A 13,580-nucleotide genomic window follows, 5' to 3' on the forward strand; every position below is an offset into this window, starting at 1 on the left:
TGTGGCGGTGGGGCGTGGGGGGGGGGGGGGGTCTGGTATGTATCAGGAGGGGGACTGCACGGCGTTTTTATTTTATTTGTTTACATTTGCAGGGAAAACGGTCCGCTTTGGCAGACCATTCTCCCCGCTTCGGCTTTGACTTCAGCTCAGCCGAGCCGAAGCATATGCGTTGATATGAGCTGTTTGGCTGCTGTACAGGCTATTGTGACTAGCCCGTAAGGCAGCCCTTGGGTTCAGCTGAACCGAAGGGCTCCGGCGGCCGAAGTAAGCCGAAGAATTAGCCGAAGCTACAGCTTAACCCTTTGGCTCTTTAGTGAATAACCCTGTAAATATTACCCTTGCATGTATTCCCACTTTTGCAGTCAAATTTGAGAATTTGTTTTGTTATGTATTCACACAACATTTCTAAAATTAATTTTCTTATAAATTGTTTCTTACCATTAAGCTATCTCTGTGTAGGTGTGCAGACTGCAAGTATCCCTCTACAGTTTCCAAGTGACAGGAAGCTCAGTCTGTCCCCATAGAAAGTCCAAGGACAGAGTGAACTTCCTCTCATTAAACTACAATGCTTCTGCATCTTTCACCCTTTTTTAGGACAGACAGAGTTCAAATCTAGCTTACAACTAATGAGATCTGCAGGCACAGTACAGACAGGGTTGATTATGGTACACAACAATCTGTTTTTAAGTTATGCTATGCTAATAAGAACATGTAACAAATATAAAATAGGTGTTATCCAATTTAGGTCCCATTCGGACACGATGCGTTGGCTTCCGTTTTTCAACAGATGCCAACACAAAGCACATCTGCAAATGAATGGGCGTGAATGGGAGCAGTTCAGCCAGTGCGTTGCCTTGATGTGAGCTGCCCTGCGCTGAAAATATTAGAGCAAGCTCTACTTTTTTTCAGCCTAACGCAACACATGTTTAACGCATGTCAACGCAATGCACATCAATGCAAGGCAGAACCAATACCTTATATAGCTTAGTGTAAAAGTCAAACCGAAAAAATGCAAGGCATGTCAATGTACTATGCCAACGCAAGTGAACGCACTTGCCTTGAGCCACGTCCAACACACACATTTTGGTGTGATCACACCCTTAAAGTGTATCTAAATGGCTGTTTGTCCCAGTGATCACTTCCCCCTCCTTGTCCCAGTGATCACTCCCCCCTCTTTGTTTATCCCGGTGATCACCCAGACTAAAAGTGAGGGAAAATCCACAGGAACAGGAATAGAAAGGCAACCTTCCAATGGAGCACCTGTCAGTGACAAGGGTGTTCCTCTCAATTCCTATTGCATCTGTAGGACAGGAAGTGAAGGGTAATTTCTCCATTATGACATGGGTGACAAAAAACTTGGTTTTAACTATTCTCTACTCTATCCAAAATAAAAGAAATAAATAAATAGGTAACATATACATTAAGTCAATCTAAGCCTCAAAAACAGACTATTGCTGAAAAATCTAGCTGTCCTAAGACAACCTTCCATAGGCAAAAACTTGAGATTAGTGTGTAGTGACTCATACATGCTACAATCATGAGAGACAATGAGCACTGCTGACCATTGCAAGTATTTATTATCATACGTTGACATTAACCACGATGTTGAAGGATCTGCCTGATTATTTAGAAATCAATTGTTTTGTCTACTCAAAAAAGGAACAAGCCTTTCATTGTGTGTATTTGATAGCAGAACACTGGCCAAATTGTGGAGAGTTGTTGTGGCAGGTTACGACAATGTAGTGTGTGTAAATAAAAATCTGGACTTTGGATAGGGTTGGGAATGGGTAAAGCCCCTGTCCAACATGCCAAGATATAGGAGATGAGGGAAATCCTCCAGTGGGGACATCTGTTCGGGTAACAACTGTTCCCTCCTTCACCACAGGTAGAAGAATAGAACTAAAAGACCCAAAATCCCACCCCATCAGTACTTCGTTGGGCCACCTTTTGCCTTCAATATTGCGGCGATTCTTCTTGGCATTGACTCCACGAGATGTTGAAAGGTGATGCGAGGAATCTGACACCATGCCTGATGAATAGCACTGTCCAGTTCTGTGAGATTTGATGGTTGTGGAACCAGCTGCCTGATGGCCCTTTCAACTTCGTCCCACAAAGGCTCAATGGGATTGAGATCTGGTGATTGTGGGGGCCACCTAAGCAAGGTAAAGTCTCCCTCATGTTCTTGAAACCAGTCCTGCACAATACGAGCACCGTGGCATGGCGCATTGTCTTGTTGGAAGAAGCCATCTTCATTGGGATACGCTATCAACATGATAGGATGAACTTGATCAGCAACGATACTTTGGTATGTTGTGCTATTCAGGCGTTGTTCCACACGAATTAAAGGGACCAAATCATGCCAGGAAAACATGCCCCAAACCATAACACTGCCCCCACCAGCTTGAAGGGTTGTACTCATGCATGTGGGGTGCATGCTTTCATGCTGTTTCCGCCAAATTCTCACTCTGCCATCTGCATGATGCAGCTGGAAACGTGATTCATCGGACCACATGACTTTTTTCCAATGCTCGACTGTCCAATCCTTGTGTTCCTGTGCGAATTGGCGACGTATTATCTTGTTAACTGCAGACAGCAAAGGTGTTCGAACAGGCCTTCGGCTTCCATATCCCATACGATGATATGTACAGCGAACAGTGCGTTCAGAGGAACCCCGATTAAGATCTGCAGTAATTTGATGCACTGTTGTCCTTCTGTTGTCTTGTACCAGTCTTGCCACTCTACGTTCTGCCCTAACATTGACTAGTCGCTGACGGCCACAATTCGCACGTTCAGACCCAGATTTTCGGCTGACAGTCCAGTCTTTAAACACTTTAACAACAGCTGCTCTTTAACATTTAACGAATTCTGCTGTTTTGCTGATACTCACTCCTTGGCTCCGAGCGCCAACAATCATCCCACGTTCAAAGGCTGTTAAATCGCGTTGTTTCCCCGTATCTTCAGAAAAAAATCACTTCTACTGTCGTGGTAAACAACCTGCTTCCCTATTTATAATAGTCTGGCCCTCTAGCAACTTCAGCGCAAAATTATAGCTAATTTGCCTACAAACGTCAGGTGGTCATAAGTGTATATCAGTGTATATCATGGGTAGGCCATATTAGTCCAGTAGATAAGATGTAAAAAGAAAACCCAGACTACTGCAGTATGCAATGATACCTTTCCTATTGGACTAACATAATATTAAAAAGACAAGCTTTCGAGAGTTGACCTCTCCTCTTCTTCAGGTCTGAAGCAATTCTTCCTCAGACCTAAAGAAGAGAGGTCAACTCTCAAAAGCTTGTGTTTTAAATATATGTGTTTTTGGGGGGGGGGTTTTCTATTGTATATATGAATTATTTTAACTGAGAAAGGAACATAATGGCATATTGGTTCCAGAAGATTCGTAGAAGGTGATAACATTCATGGGAAGTGATCATTTTGCACACAGAACACGGACCATTGGTAAATCTCTGTGGAACTTGTTAGTAATCATATATTTTCCTATGGAGAAAAATATGGGGCTTGCACACGTTTATATATTGGCAGAGAGAAGTCTGAAAATATAAGATGGAATGGGAAGATGTATCACGCTTTTCTACCCTAATACATCTCCTTTAAGCCAATCAGTTTTTAGGACAAAAACAGGGTTAACCATCATTGTTTATCGACTATAACAACAACAAGCTGTAGACGCTTACTTACCTCCCATTAAAAGCCACTGATATGTTCCCTCACAGGTGTCTTCCTTGAGTCATATATGCTGTGCCTAGGCACACACCTAGCACCCTTAGCTGGCTGAAATCTACCCCTACTTTCGTCCAGGTTTTGGCTACACCTAAAACTTAAATGTACTGTATGTGTACCTGCTTCTTGCCTGTCATCTGTCTGTAGTGGGGAAATACCAAGGACCATAGCCAGGGAGCTGCCAAACAAGTTCCAACACTCTTTCCTCAAGGCAATAATATAGACTGGGAGCTCCTTATACTCTGCTCCATGGGGCGAGTCTACATCTACCTCTACATCTACCTCTAATAACACATAAGAGTCACCACAACATTTGATAAAAATAAAATGATTTTCAATTATGCTCCCCTGATCACATGATATGGCTCACTGTGTCCATGATACATGCAGATATATCATTCGTGTGAATCTGGTCACCTTATTCTTTACAGGTTCTCATAGCAAGAGCTATAATCAGCAGAAACAGTAGGGGCTTTACAAGCAGGGATTTGAGGTTTCTCACTCTGTAAAGAATGACTTTGGAAATAGGGATGAGTAACTGTGCTGGAATTTCTAAGTAGAGGGGATTGAATCTACAATGCCAGTTTCCCAGCATTATCCCTTTTGTGCTATACTGGGATTCCCACAGTTGTAGTGGCAGTACCAGCACACATGTACACAAGATTGGAATGGCAGCGAAGGTTAATTCAGATATATATCTGTAATTTCCAATACTGCTTTGATAGTGATCATAGGTTACAACTGGACAATACAGACATTTTTGTTTTGTTTTAAAATTTTGATGAACAACGCCTAAGGTGTTAAAGCGGATCCTGCAGTGAAATGCAAATTCAGGGTCCCCTCCCTCTGCATAATAATAGTTAAAAAATATACGGTACATAGTTACATAGTTACATAGTATTTGAGGTTGAATAAAGACATTAGTCCATCAAGTCCAACCTATTAGGATCTCATTCTAGGAGTAAAACTTGTAAGAAAAAAAGTTGGATCAATAATTTATAGATCAAAAGATGTGTGGCACTCACCGTTAATGTATCTTGAGGGAGTGTGGCCCTGTGCATATGGAAGATCTTGCTCCTTGGAGATCCCGCATTTATTCCTCTGTAAAACCACCTCAGCAAGTCCCAGTTCTCCTAAAATCCAAAGTACCTAAATCCACTTAGTACAAAAAGAGGAAATCCAGGACACTTATGGCAAATCTCTCTTCTTCATTGTATCAAAAGACTTAGCAAAGGCAAGAAACAAATAAAACCATCCAGCCACAACCATTTCTTGTACTGGACACAAACTTTCTCAAGGCTCTTGGATCTACCTACAATAAGGGCATTCCAGTTACCTAGATTTTCTCTTTCTGGACTGAGAAGAGTATTTAATTACCTTGCCTTCCCATCTTCTGTCCTCGGTACCTAAGCGAGAGCCACATCATTCTCCTTCTGAGTTCCTGGGAATAATGAGGATCCCAAAGTCCAACGTTTGAAGTCCAACGATCTTAGAAAGACTGCTCTCATTTCTGGGGTAGACCAGACGGACAGACAGAAATGTATACATTTCACAAGAAGACACACTTGCACTGAATTGAAGTGTCTTCGCACCAGATTTGGGTTAATTATTGTTCCTCAGAAATCTTGCTGGAAGTATAATGATCTTATGCCCTGCAATGTGTAAAACAAGCAGTAAGTTTAGTATCTAACCTACAGTAACTTTGTTCCTTATTACATGTACGCTTTTGCCCTTTTGCCACCTTTGCAATGTTTACAGGGGTAAGGGGCCTGAATCTAGTAAGTGGACCTCGCTTATTAGCAAACAATTCCTGCCATCTCGCAATATAAAGTGAGTTTTTGAAAAAAAAAAACGACTCCAAGCTCGCTCCTGTGATGGACTACAATCTCATGTATAGTTTACTAATTAGTACTCACAGGAGTGAGCTTGGTGCGGTGGCTACTTTACAATACACACAGGGGCCATGGGGAACAAAAGTCGCCACCCCCCTGAAGGAAGGACAGTGTCAGCACCAATTCAGAGATGATTTGAGGATCTACAGCTGAGTGATATGAGTGATACACAAATAAGATACATTTTTTTTGACAGTTAGGCCTGGTTCACACCTGGGCGTTTTACAGCGCATTCCTACGCGCTGTAAAATGCTCAACATGTGAAAGCCAATAATTGCCTATGGGCATGGTTTCCACCTGAGCGTTTTACAGCGTGTAGGAACGCGCTGAATAACGCCCTACGCCCAAAGAAGTACAGGAGCTTCTTTGGGGCGTTTTTCCGCGCGTTTCCATTGGTATTCCCCAGTGTGGATCAGGGTTAACAAAGCGGTAACCCCGAGCCACACTCGGGAATACAGCGTACAGGTCTTACCTTGTCTGCGATCCCCGCTGTGTCCTCCGGCGGCTGCCGACTTCCGGGTTCCGACCCTTGCGAGCGCCCGCATCGCAGCGGGGCGGAGCCGGCGGGAAGTTTTGAAAGTGAAAAAAAAATTAAAAATAGAGAAAATAAGGAGAAAAAAAATCATACCGCCAGTGAAACACGCGTTTCACTGAACGGAAAAACTTGCTAAAAAAACGAGAAAAAAATGATCAGAAAATATACGCTCAGGTGTGTGCCGAGCCTTAAGGTACTTCAATGTTTTTTTAAGATTTAACTCCTGAGTTTAGTGTCACTTTACATTAACTTATTAACATGTTTCTACCATTTATGAAATGGAATGAGGAAGCAACAATACTGTACAGCAAACTAAATTTACTCACTATTCAGTTTCAAAAGTACCCAGTAAACTCCCATTGGAATACCAGGAAGTATTGGAGATTCAGAAAGAAAATATGTAAAAAGCATAGAGGACAAATAATGTCATATTATGTAAATTCATTCTTTCAGGTGCCTGAGGGGTAGATTGTGTAAGTGTGAGTTTCTGAAAAACTAACTTTACTTTTATATGATACTGTATCTGCAGAAACGTTTCATGAGGTCTATTCTGCTTGTAGAACCTCTCCCTGATTTCATCAGTTTGTTTAATGCAGGTAATTTCTAAAAAATATATTTTATTTTATTACTAATATATTAGTGCAGCTTTTCATGTTTATATTAAACCTTAAAAAAACTCAGAAAATATTTATTTTATCATTAAAGTGCAACTGAAGCCAACACTTTTTAAAATCTTGGATTGAGTGGAGCAGCATCTGTCAGTTTTTAATGCTGTTTGTGTCCCTGTTAGGGAGATTCATCCTCTCTATTTGTCCGGTGGCCGTTGTAACTGAAAGTGAAAGAAAATCCCAAATTTTGGGATGACATCAGAACAATAGAGGGGAATTCTTCCAATGGGGACAATAGTGCTGGTGACCCTTGTCCCCCAAAGTCAGCATACAGCAGGCTACTGCACTTCATATGTTGACAGCGCAGATATATTGTTGGGATCCACCCAGCTGCTTGATTGGCTGCTAATTCTGCCTTTAAAGAGCCATAGATAGGACATCTTCCTATGGGGATGCTGATTCTGGTGACCCTGCTGGCCACCAGGGATTTTCTCTTTCTTTGGAGGGATTTCCTCTCACTATTACTATCAGACAGGAAGTGAAGGGAATACTCCCCAATGGGACACAGGTGGCAAAACAATCCCTTAGTCTATCCAAAAGTTAAAAAAAAAAAAAGCTTTGGCTTCAGTTCTACTTTAAGCTGTAGCAATTACCTGAATTCTCTGTTCATACCACGATACCACAGAGCAGCTGAAATCTAAAATGCTTTGGAAATGCCTGCTGTGCAAGCTGCTGGGTGGCCTTACGGGAGAGAGCAGGCATTTCCAGTGGAAGCTGCCAGCATTGAGCTGTTGCCATGCACTCCAAAGAGCAGGCATATGGAAGTGCAGTAGCATGGAGCTTTCAGAAAAAAAGACCCTGAAAGGTGTTGTCCTTTAATTTATGTGTATTTTGATGCTGCTAAAAGTAAAAGTAAAGGAACCTTTCCAAATGCTCAAGTGACATTTGTCAAAGGATATACTGCATATTCTTCTGAAAGCTCAATAGTTTAGGACATGTCCAGCTGAAATATATAATCCTCCATTCACACCTGGAATTCAGCGCGTTTTTCCGTGTGGTCGCATGTGCGGAAAAAAATGCAGAATTTGTAATAGACGCGCATTTTTCCGCACGTTTGCGGCTACAACCACAGTCAGAATGCGTGGAAACCACCCAGAAAATCGAGCATGTACTTTTTGCTGCGTTCCGCATTTTTGTACGTGTGTACGAACGCGCAGGTGTGAACAAGCACCATAACAATGTATTGCTTTTTGTGTTTTGCGCAGAAAAACGCTCAGGTGTGAACCAGCCTAAGTGATTCTCTGTAACCATTCGATTCATGAGACTCAGACAACCAAAGAGCCTTTTCGAGATCCAGAAATGTCATCTAGTGTACACCATCAGCTACTAAGCAACTTGATTATCAGGGTTTAATAGTGATAAATAAATTTAAAAAAAGGTTTTGTTTGTTTTTGTTTTTTAAATACTGTAATATTCTGTCATATTTTAGTGTTTTTCAGTTAGAGACTATTAGAGGTCTATACAGCACAAGTCACAGAATACACAAGCATTCCAAGCTGTAAAAGCCTTGCATTTCCACATCCGTGAAACCCCCATCACACCAGCCTGTGCAAATGTTTGTAATTCCAGGACGGCTACATAATGCATTAAGAGGTTTAGAGGGCAGAGGTGACATCATTGTACTTGTATATGGCTTGTTGTAAAAATGGTGCAATGATGCGTAATATACACACACAGCACATTTATGATTCAATCTTGCTGCATGCAGAGATCTGCAGATGTCTATGGTAATGCTTGAATATTTTAGAAGTAATTTCTGAAACTCATTTATTAAACTCAGGATAAAGCCTATGGCATACATCATAAAGTATAAGTCCACCAAAAGTAATGTTTCCATTTTGAGTAGATGTTGGTAGGTTCAATCACTTGCCAGGTGACATATATTACTAAAGCTGAGGCTCCCAGACCCGAAGGGCTTACGGGATCCGAATTTCCAAATGCAAATCCTGAATGCCATTCGGGTCTAGGAGCCTCAGCTTTAGTATTATATGTATATACTCAACACAAATTTCCGTTCAGGCATGTGACTTTTCTGGCCAATCAGATGGCCCTTATGTTGTTGTAACTAAAATTTGTGTTCAGACCCATTCGGATGCATTAAACCGAAAAATACATCTCATAGGCCAGAAAAGTCGCATGTCCGATTCAGTTTCAATTTTGAACAAAATGCGTACGGGATCCGAAATTTGGAAACCGAAATTCAGATTCAGACACATCTGGATGCATTGGGATTCAGAAATTCGGATGTGTCCAAATGTCCAAATTTTGATTGTTTTTCATGTCTACTGTACAATGATAAAACAGTTGCAGAAAATGTAAAACAAAAGTTTGACCATTTACAGTGGTACAGGCTGGACATACACCAGTAGAATTTCGTTTGAATCTTCATTCAAAGTTCTGAAAAATTGTTTCTCAGAGCATTCGATCTTATAATTTCAACCAGACCTGCTACCTGAAAGGAATCCCAGGTTTAATAAACTGGTTTCTTTTGTGCCTGGCACATGCCCATTATAGTATGTATGATTTATTTTTCCAGATCAGATCAGAAATAGGTTTTAACATTCTAATTCTTTCAAATGTTTTTATCCATCAATCAAAACAATTAGAAAATGGAACAAATGTTCAGAAAAAAATGTCAAACATTATACTACTGGTGTATGGACAGATAAGCCTTTGGTTTTATGGCACACAACGCATATTATAGTACTGTGTACCCCTGTAAAAACATAATTTATATTATTCTTTTAGTACTGAAGTTGGCATCCCTGCTTTGGAAAAGCTGCCTCACCATCCTGGAAGCTCATTAAGCAGTAGGGTGGCAGAGTGGCAGTCTCTTCCAAAGCCCAGCTGTATGCTGTTTAGATGGATCATAGACATAGATCAAATAAAAAACAGAGGTCTAGGCCCTGTGCTTAGGTGCGACTAATCAAAGGCATTCATATTTTCAAAAATGTAGCATGGTTATCATTAGGAAAAACTATGTGCTTTTCAATAATTTGATGCTCGTTATTTAGTTTTTTACCTCCACAGAATATAAAATATCAATATACAATTACAGGCTTGAAGACTTGTTAGCTAAAGTAGACATATGTGTTACTTTTTCTTTTTCTGCATTTATAATACTTCTGATTTTTTTTGTTTAGGGGTGTTTTTAACAGGTTGTGTCATGGGGGTATGAAAATTGATCCTTTTGGTTACTGCACCAAATGCAGCATATTGCCTTTGGCCTGATATCCTAATGGACATGCTACATGGATTGACCCTCAAGGAGCACTGGTGCGTTGGCAAGTGGTACATTTGTCTTGCTGCTGGAATCTCTTAGAAATATAGGTAGGTGGGTGATTCAGCAGTACAATATCCATTCATAGCTAAAATATTACCCTTTGCTGGATTATGACAAGTGAAAGGGTTAGCATACACCAATGGCCATGTCTGAGCATGTCACTCACAGACCCAACTGTGGGATCTTATGAAACAACAGAAAAAATAATTGGAAAAGGTTTGCAAGCAGAGCCGGATTATTTTATATAGGCAGGGGCCTAGGGCCCAGTGGATGTCCAGCGGTTCCAGCTGCAACCTTCATGCTCCTGCAGTAAACCAGGAGGAAAGCTGTGCACCTGCCTGTCACTACACAAGGGAGGATGGAATTGTAGGGTGTTGGTGTTTGATGGGCCTATACCAGACAAACAATGCAAATAGGTGAGTTTCGCTGTACCCATTGCATTAATTATCAATCTCATTTAAAGGGAAAGGGGGCCAATGCCGCTACCGCATCTAGGGCTCCATTCTGCATTAAAAAGACCCTTTCTCCATGATTTTTATTTTCAGCAAAAATCTTCCAATAAGATTATATGGGATCCCTACCTGGGCCAAATGTCAGGATAATGTAACCCCAACACACATGCACACAGGTAACATGATCAGCCACGTTCATTGGCCAAAGTAAGAAGATGCTGATCTGAAAGAAATGCCATGAGACAGAACAGTGACAGCGAGCAAGGATCTGTCAGGTCTTGAGGAGAGCAGTATACGAGATGTTTGTCATAATGTAAGCTGTGCATACTTACACATTATGGCAAGAGCCACCTCCAGCCACATTAAGTATGTATGTTTTGTACACTGTATCTTTCTATTATGTCTCTGTGGTTCATCTCTGGCAGAGAGCTACAGATTAAAGGGAATAACTGAACAGAGAAGAGCTGTTCTACTCTTCGCACTACCGTGGCTGGTCTTTATGTTACTGATATGTTTAGTAGCAGAGTCTTGTACCGTGGCAGCAATTGATCAAAGCATCAAAGTGTAATAACCGAGGAAGGGATGTAAGGAAGGTCTCAAATGCTTGCTTCTTTAATGGCCATTGATTTAAGCCAATCAAAGGTATCACCTAAACTACAAACTCTCTGCGCTAATATATTTAGATTCCATTCACATCCTTCCCCATCTCCAAGACACATCCTTCCCCTGAAACACACAGGGTATTAATGCATATGTACACCAGACAGAATGCACACAGAAAGTGTACAGTAAAGTTTGTACTCTGAAAAGGTGTAGCAGCAGGAATTTTTAGCAAAACCTCAGAACATATATTATTCCATTTCTTTTTTGTTCCTAGGAAGTGATTCTAAATTAAAGTTTATGTAAATTACATTTTTTAAATTTTAGTTAGACCCTCTGCCATTTTTAGTTGTGGTTCCCGCTGGGGTACCTTCACCTCATGCTGACCATTGTCATTAAAACACAAAGTAAGTGCTCAATCACAGTCGATCCCTTTCCTTCCCCTATCCACGAATGTGCAGAAGTTGTTTGATCACCTAAACTGGCAGTCTCTCAATGTCCTCATACTCACTTTGCGGGCACATTGGTCTAGGTTGGATTGAGGCATTGTATTCAACCCCGTCTGTGGCTGTAGGAATCAATGAACCACCCTCTAAACCATTTCCAATATCTACAGGGGTGTCTTCTGTCCCCCCTTGACTTTTATCTGAACTTTGGCACCTTTAATACGTACCTTACAGGCCTCACCCAACATGTGTGGTCTTCAGGTTCCCTTAGACCACCATAAGCCTGCTACTTATGCAGATGACCTTTTATTGTACATTACCCACCCACTCCTAACCTAATGCAGGAAAAAATTAAGTTTTTGAAATTGGTTGCTATGAATGTGTTGATAAGCGATATCAGGCATATAAAACTTAGCTTCCCCTTTAAGTGAGCCTCATCTCATATAAAGCATTTAGGTACTCAGATCCCAGCAGACCCTAATGGAGCTTTCTCTCTAAATTTTCCCTAAGAGACAACTGCCCTGATGTTAGAATTTATGAGAATTCCTAACTTACAAAGAAAAAGAATTAAAAACATCTTTTTCAGGAAATCAGTCTAAAAGAACGTTTTCCATCACTGACAGCGCATAGAATCAATAAGCTGTAAAAGTTCAGAAAAGATAAAAGAAAACAAAAGAGAGAGATAAAGACTTCCAGTATTCTTCATCAAGAGTAAAATGATATCAATTAAACTGGGCGCTTTATAGATGAAATTTATGATAGCTGTTCTTTAATTACAATGCACTAACATATAGCCTGTTGTCAGACCTTGCATCATCATTTCTATTATGTGTTAACTATGCATTATTTCCGTGTTCACTATGTCCTGCTCTCTTTTCTTCCAAGCATCCGCTTCACTCAACAGGTACCATGGCCCCCCTCTGTTATCATGTATCTCCCCAGAAAAGGATTGAAAGGAATCTTCAAGCAAACTTAGCTTGGAGAACGATCAAAGTTCTGTTTGTGCGGGTCCAAACGTAGTGCCCAATGCGCCGCAGAGAAGGTTCAAAAATATTTCTCTTAGAAATGATTATTTTTCTTTCTTTTTATCCTAATCATACACTTCAATGTCAGATAATGCTGGAGAATAAAATATTGTTATAGAGACATAGACGACTCTCAAAGACTCCATGCTGTGCTTTGTAGCAGGATTTGCTATAATATTTTATCCCACTGATGACATTTTGGAGAACAGTGACATTTGCGGTGCAGTTACGATAAGTAGAAAGAACATATACATCTCCAGAGGTGTGCATCAATGCCCGGTGGCTGCTGATTTCAAATGAGAAAATACTATTTCTTTGAATTAAGTAGTTTTTTGTGTGTTTATTTTGCAAGGGGGAGGTTGGAGTCCTTCTGGCAATGCGTGGCCACGAAGGATGGACTATTGTAGAACAGAACAGGGCCTGCCATCTGATCAGGTATGCCATGCAACACAGCTGGTGCAGAGGTTTATTTTTTTAGGCCAGGAACTTGTGGGGCAGTCAGAAGCAAGTGATTGAACATGTGTTGTGTGAGGCAGAACGTTGCATTGAGAGCTGGGAAGCGGTTGTGCGCTCCTTAGAATACACCCCTGTTAATACAGCAGAGTGATGGGCAATTTATACTACGATATTGCAGTGAGGATGAAATGGATGGTTAAAGCAGACGCAAACCCTACACTGAGTTTGCTACAGCACTGTGCATCATACACAAATACCACTTTATATTAAATTACCTGTTTTCACCTTGTATTTAGCCTTTGTTGCAGCTCAGTGTTGCAGATCTCCTGCACGCACGTCATGTCTACATGCACAGACTCAAGCAAAGGGTTGCGTGGCATTTCTCAGGATGGGTTTCCTGATGGTGACAACAGTGGACCATGCCTGTCCAATGTACCTGCTTCCCCCACTTAATATGCATACTTTGCTCCTCCCCACAGCCC

The sequence above is a fragment of the Nanorana parkeri genome, unplaced genomic scaffold (assembly GCF_000935625.1).
Source record: "Nanorana parkeri isolate BGI_ZX_2015 unplaced genomic scaffold, ASM93562v1 scaffold425, whole genome shotgun sequence".
Classification (NCBI taxonomy): domain Eukaryota; kingdom Metazoa; phylum Chordata; class Amphibia; order Anura; family Dicroglossidae; genus Nanorana; species Nanorana parkeri.